Here is a 6,882-nt window from a genome sequence, read left to right on the forward strand (position 1 = left end):
TGGTGTGGTGGTTCGGGCCCTGGACTCCCACATGGTCAACCATGGTTTGAGTCCCAGACCTGGTGGTTTGCTTTCTTGCTTTCCCCTTCTCTCTCTCTCTGGCAAGTTTAAAAAATGATGATAACAAATAGAATTAAATAAATTTACTCATTTTTTTTTAATTAAGAGGAAAGAGCTCAAAAAAGCAATGGTATGAAGTTGTCCATTAACTCTGGGTGCACCTCTGAGCTCCATGTGCACAGATCTGACCCAGAACGGCACACTGAGCTCTGAGAACTGATGCTGCGCAGGTTCAAGACTGACTAATAATAATAGGAGCCAGCAGATGGCATAGTGGCTAAGGCACAGGACTCCCCACATGGTGGCTATTGCTAGAGTTCCAGACCTAGCAGCTTGAAACGCAAGACAGCACATGTGCATTTGTGCCCAAAATCCCAAGAGGAGAATGGAGGAGAAGGGATTGTGGTGTGGCCATCCCCCCTGGGAGGTGATTTCTCACTTTCTGTCTCTCTGTGGTGAGCATACACACCCAAAAGCAAAAATCTCTCAAATAATAATCATGATAAGTAAAGTTAAATAAATAATTCCAATAAAAAAATAAAAATAAACCTGATAATACCAAATGTTGCCAAGAAGGGTAAGAAATAGAAACTTTTATACATTGTTGGTGAGGATGCAAAATAATACATGCACTTTAGAAAATAGTTTGGCAGCTTCTTGTAAGGCTAAACATACCCCTACCATCTGACCTAGCCACCCCACCCCTAGGATATTTACCATAGATGAAAACTTAACATTCACACCAAAACCTATATGCAAATGTTCCCAGGAGCTCTATTCTTACTAAAATCTAGTAAGAACCAAAATGTCTTCCAATGGATGAATGAATGAACAAATGGTGGCACGTCCATACAGTGGAATATCTAGCGATAAAAAGGAAAGGACCGCTGATCCACACCAAGAGTATGGCTGAATCTCAAATGCAATATGCTGAACGAAAGAAGCCAGTCTCAGAGGGCTACATCCATTTCTGCAACATTCTCCAAAAGGCAAAACCATAGTGGAGAACAGATCAATGATTTCTGAGGGTTAGAAGTGAGGCAATGTAATTACAAAGAGCACAAGGGAGTTTGGGGGGGGGGAGGGTGATGGAATGTTCTGTATCCCGCTTTATGGTTACACAAATCTATATAGTTAAAACTTACAGAACTAGAGGCCAGCAGGTGGCATGGAAGTTAAGGAGCTGGATCCCATATGGCTGGCTGTGATTTTTCAAGCCCAGACCCAGTGACTTGAACATCACACTGGGTACATGTGCATGTGTGCCAAAATTCTGAGAGGAGATGGGATTGCAGCATTGCCATTCCCACCAGAGAGGTGATTCCTCAATCCCTCCTCCCCCCACCCACTCTCTATCTCTGGCAAGTGCACATGCCCTATAGAAAGGAGAAGAAAATTTAAAAACTTATAGAACTATATGCCAAAAAATCAATTTGACTGTATGTCAATTTAAAAATCAAAACAATATTTATGAAGAATATATGTGGGAAAGGAGTCTCATATACTTGACACAGAAAGAGAAAAACATAATTTTAGATCAAGTCGAACTGTTAATGTGTAAATGCCTACTGGGGATTTTAGACTGAAAAAAACAAACTGAAAAATCTGGATGAAATGAATAAATTTATGGACACACACAATCTACCAGGACTGAACCATTAAGACATAGAAAACCAAACAGACCAATATCAGCTGAAAAGATTGAAACAATAATAAAAAGTCTCCAACACTGGAAAGCCTAGAACCAGATGGTTTTACTGCTAAATTCTACAAAACCTTGAGAAAAGGGCTAATAACAATTCTCCTCAAACTATCTGAAAACCACTGTTGCAGAACCTCCCAAACTCATTCTACAAGGCCAGCATTACCCTGACACCAAAACCAGGCACAACAACAACAAAACTACAGACCAATATCCCTCATAAATATTCATGCAAAAATTCTCAACAAAATACTAGCAATTGACTCCAACAGCACATCAAAAAAAAATTATACACCATGACCAAGTGAGTTTTATTCCAGAAATGCAAGGATGGCTCAATTTAAGCAAATCTATAAATATAATACATCATATCAACAAAACAAAGGACAAAAGAAAATATCATTTCAAAAGATGCAGGAAAAAACACTCAGCAAATTAGAGACAGAAGTAATGTATCTTTTTTTTTTTTGGAGAGATTTTCACTATAGGGCGCATGCGCTCGCGAGACAGACAGAGACAGAGAGACAAAAAGCGAGAAATCACCCCCCAGGGGGGATGGTCATGCTGCAATCCCTTCTCCTCCATTGTCCTCTCGGGATCTTGGGCACGCATGCACACGTGGCCGGCTTGAGTTTTAAGCCACCAGGTCCGGGACGCGAACCGCGGTTGACTACGTGGGAGTCCAGCGACATAGCCATTACGCTAACTGCTGGTTCCCAGAAGTAATGTATCTTAATACAGTAAAGGCCACATATGATAAACATACAGCTAGGATCAGGAAAAGATTGAAAGCTGTTTTCTCTAAGAAGTGAACCAAGATAAGGGTGCCCACTTTCACCACTTTTGTTCAGCAGAGTACTAGAAGTACTAGCCAAAGCAATTAGGCAAGAGAAAGAAATAAAGGGCATCCATACTGGAAAGGAGGAAGTCAAATTATTTGTTTGCAGATGATACGATGTTATACAGAAAATCTGAGTGAAACCAAGAGAAAGACATATTTTAATAAGTGAAACAAAGAAACTGCTAACATGGCAGGGAAGCCCAAACTTTATTACTTCAATGCATGGAGCAAAATGGAGTCTATCTGGTAGTTTAGACTCTGCAGAAGATTTGGAGAAGTTAAGAAATGATGGAAGTTTGACGTTCCAGCAAGTGCCAATGGTTGAGATTGATGGGACGAAGTTGGTGCAGACCAGAACCTTTCTCAACTATATTACCACCAAATACAACCTCTATGGCAAAGACAAGGAGAGAGCCCTGATTGATACATATGTAGAAGGGATAGCATATTTGGATGAAATGATCCTTCTGCCAATGTGTCCACCTGAGCAAAAGGATGCCAAGGTTGCTTTGATTAAAAAAAGATCAACAAACTATTATTTTCCTGCCTTTGAAAAGGTGTTTAAAGAGCCATGGACTGGAGTACCTGGTGGGCAACCAGCTGAGCAAGACTGACATTCATTTGGTTGAACTTATCTATGTAGTGAAAGAGCTTGACCCCAGCCTCATCACCAACTTCCCTCTGCTGAAGGCTCTGAAAACCAGAATCAGCAACTTCCCCACTGTGAAGAAGTTTCTGCAGCCTGGCAGCCAGAGGAAGCCTCCTTTGGATGAGGAAACTTTAGAGAAAGCAAAGAAAATTTTCAACATTAAATAAAGCAGGCATGGATGCCTAGCACATGCAGAGTAATCTTCTAGAGTCTTGTAATAAAGTGCTTAGCTAAATGTTGATCCTGGCCATTGTGAAGCTAATAACTTTTTCTAATCATATATACTAATAAAATAATAAAACTATTTATTCAAAGAGAAAGAAAAACCTAAAGAGTCCACAACAAAACTCTTACAATTGATAAATGAATTTAGTAAAGTTGTAGGATATAAAATCAATACACAAAATTTGATAGTGCTTTCATACAGCAATAATGAAATAACTGAAAAATAAATCAAAAAAGCAATACCATTTACAATAACTAGAAAAAAAAATAAAACAAGCCCTTGCTTTGTTCTGGGCCTTTTAAAATTTAAGTGGACATCCCATTCCAAGCAGCTAAGAAAGATGCTTCCTTTCTCACTACCTTAACTCTTCTGGGCTTCCACCCATTTCTTTGCCAAATGAAGAACAATTAAAGCCTGCCTTGTGAAGATTCAACGGGATAAAACTGCTCTGAAATCTGTAAAGCACTCCGTAAGTGTGGTGGATAACCTGCATGGCTCCAGAGGAACTGGGGTGAAAACATCGTCCCGTTGATGACGGAGAAATCATTCCGTTCATGATGGGAAAATGTTGGAGAAACTGAGGATGGATGATGGTGAGATGAGTGCAGTTTGGACTGGAACCACTGTCCTGGGCCCTTCACCACACAGGTAGGACTAATCACTTCTTTGTAGGTTACTGATCAACCTTTTCTGAGCTCTTTCTCTTTTCCCTGGATAAATTTAAAGATCTCAGACAAACTGTGACCAAAGGCCTAAACTGTAAATATGTCTGACACAGAATTCTCACCAAGGAAATTTCTTCTAGGGAAGTCATTGGACAGGAAAGCAAAGATTCCTGGAGAAGAAAACTGACTGCCACAATTATGAGGATAACAAAAGTTTGAAAGGACTACCCTGCAATGAGGGGTTTATTACATAATTACACATTATGGCATTATCTCTTCAGTGGCATACCAGGAGTAAAATGAATAAAGTGATTATACAGATATCACGCAGAAGGATACTCAGGATAGAATAAGTGAAAAGAGCGTGTGGAATATGATCCCGATTGTCAAACAATCAATCATACAGGTGGATTCATATGCACAGAGAAAGACTGAAAAGATAGACAGTAGAACTACATCACACAATCATTCAACTCCTCTGAATGCAACGCTATGCACACAGAGACAAAGAGAGAGAGTCACTTACACGGTACGGGAGACCTGACCTGGCACTCCCTGGGCACACAAGGGAGGTGTTGACACAGGGCTGCTGAAATTTCAGTCCCTCTCAATTCCCGCTTGCCTTCTAGAACATGAGCATCCTTCCATGCTGAGTGCAACACCAATGCTTCAAGATGTGTATTTTCCATAAAACCTGTCCCCTGAATGCAAGTCAACTACTTTTGCTAAGGTTCAACCAACAAAACCGTGATCCAGTCCAGTCCCAGAGGAAAATGGCCAGGTCAGATGCACGGGAGATGGTATGTCTGGTCCCAGTGGGACACATTCCCAAAGACTTGTCTACAGTAATATTTTCCCCTATGCACTGCCTTTAGATCCGAACCACTCCTGTAGGTGATGAAACGCTTCTGCCCAACAAAATACATGAGTGATTGTCTCTAAGTGAAGCTGTTTCTTTTTTTTTTTTTAAGATCATCTATATCTTCTAGATGCCAAAACTGACCATGCAGTGTATATTATATTTTTAAATAATTACTTATTTATTTAATTCCATGTGTTATTATTTAATTTTACCAGAGAGAGACAGTGACCAGAAGGGAAAGCGAAAAAGCAAGTCACCAGGTCTGGGACCCGAACCGTGGATGGCCATGTGAGAGTCTGGCGTCTTATCCACCACGCCACCTGCCAGCCCTATTTGTTATATTTTTAAAGGGCAAACAAAACTTCCTACTTCCTGGGGACTTGACTCAGTACCCTGTATAAAGCTCCAGTTATGGGGTCAGAGGGTGGCACAGTGATGACACGACTGGACACACATGGGAAATGTCCCGACTTGCATATGGGAACCTTCCTGAGCACACAAGAACTGTGTGTATGTGCCTGTGAGTGAGGCTGGCTGAGGCCGGGGGTGGATCACGGCATGGGGAACTCCGCTGGTGGTGCCTCTCTCTTTCCGTTTTTGTTTCTCTCATGGAAAGATAAATAAACAAACAAACTTTTAAAAAGAGAGAAAGAGAAAAAGAAGAAAAGACAATTCCTTGCTTGCCTACAAGGGCAACTTCCTATCAGGGTTCTAGGGAGCCTGCTATCACCCCATCATGGCTGCCAAGGCCACGCTCCCTTTTCCTCGGCCCTTATCGACCAGGATCTCCATGGGTTATAGCATTAGGCCAGGCTGGGCAGCAGTGGATGGCTGCAGGGCTCAGGGTGCCAGGCAGCTAGGGGCCATCTCAGCCCCCGCTCCCGGGCTCCATCAACCCTCGTTAGTCTTCATTTCCAGCTCGAGCCCAGACAGGCTGCCTCCACCCAGGGTTCTTGATTTTTCTATTTTGAGAGGGTTACTCGGGCCAAATCACCAAATCAAGTTATGCCCCTGACGTCTTAGGTTTGCTTTGCCTTGACAGCACCCGCCCTGGCTGCCCACGCTCAGTCCCCGCAAGCAACAGATGGTCGTACCTGGGCCCCCAGCAGCATATAAACACACTCTCTTGCAAACACTCACACCCCAACACTCACATACACACACACGCACTCTGTCTTCCATACTCACATAAATAAGCATCTTCGATCACAGCAACATGAACACCCACACCCAGCGGTCACCAGAGGTCGTGGGAGATGCAGAACGCTTACAGTTTTGAGGTCTCCGACACGTTCAAGAATGAGAAATTCTACAACCGAGTTCCAAAATTTGTAGCTGTTTTTCGTGTTTACATTTAACAAATTACCATCGTATGTTTTAAATGGGATATAATTGTGTTATCCGTAAAACACTGATAGGATTTATGAACTATTAATTCCTCGGGCACTGCAGGCAGCCGGCGTCGGTAATGCAATGCGCTCAGAGCTGGGTGATGGATGTCCGCTCCCCGCCATCTTGTCAGCTTATCTCTGGGACTGCATGTGTAACCTCACTCGGGGATAATATCGAGAGCCCCCATCTGAAGCCCTCTGTGAGTGCAAGGCCCAGTCACATGGCTCCTGTCAACTCCTGAAGGCACGCACGCTGCCAGGGCCCTGAGCCCACACACGTGCACACTCATGGAACCCATTCCACCTTACAGGGGAAGATCCTGAGTCCTGTGACTCCCCGGTAACCTTGGTCACCTCTGACAGTCAGGGGGACGTCTCAGAGCCAGGGAGGGACACTCATGTCGTCCGATGCTGGCTACTCTGCCTCCAGCTCCTTCAGAGCCTCCCTGACACTGCAGCCTCAACCTGTTCTTTTTTTTTTTTTTT

The 6,882-nt window shown here is 42.9% G+C and overlaps 1 pseudogene; it reads left to right on the forward strand.

The window, feature by feature from the left end:
• The first annotated feature begins 2,790 nt into the window (after window positions 1–2,790).
• Window positions 2,791–3,428, forward strand: LOC102482826 (glutathione S-transferase A2 pseudogene; annotated as a pseudogene).
• Window positions 3,429–6,882: the final 3,454 nt, after the last annotated feature.

This window comes from Tupaia chinensis, unplaced genomic scaffold, assembly GCF_000334495.1.
Source record: "Tupaia chinensis unplaced genomic scaffold, TupChi_1.0 Scaffold000359_1, whole genome shotgun sequence".
Taxonomy (NCBI): Eukaryota; Metazoa; Chordata; class Mammalia; order Scandentia; family Tupaiidae; genus Tupaia; species Tupaia belangeri.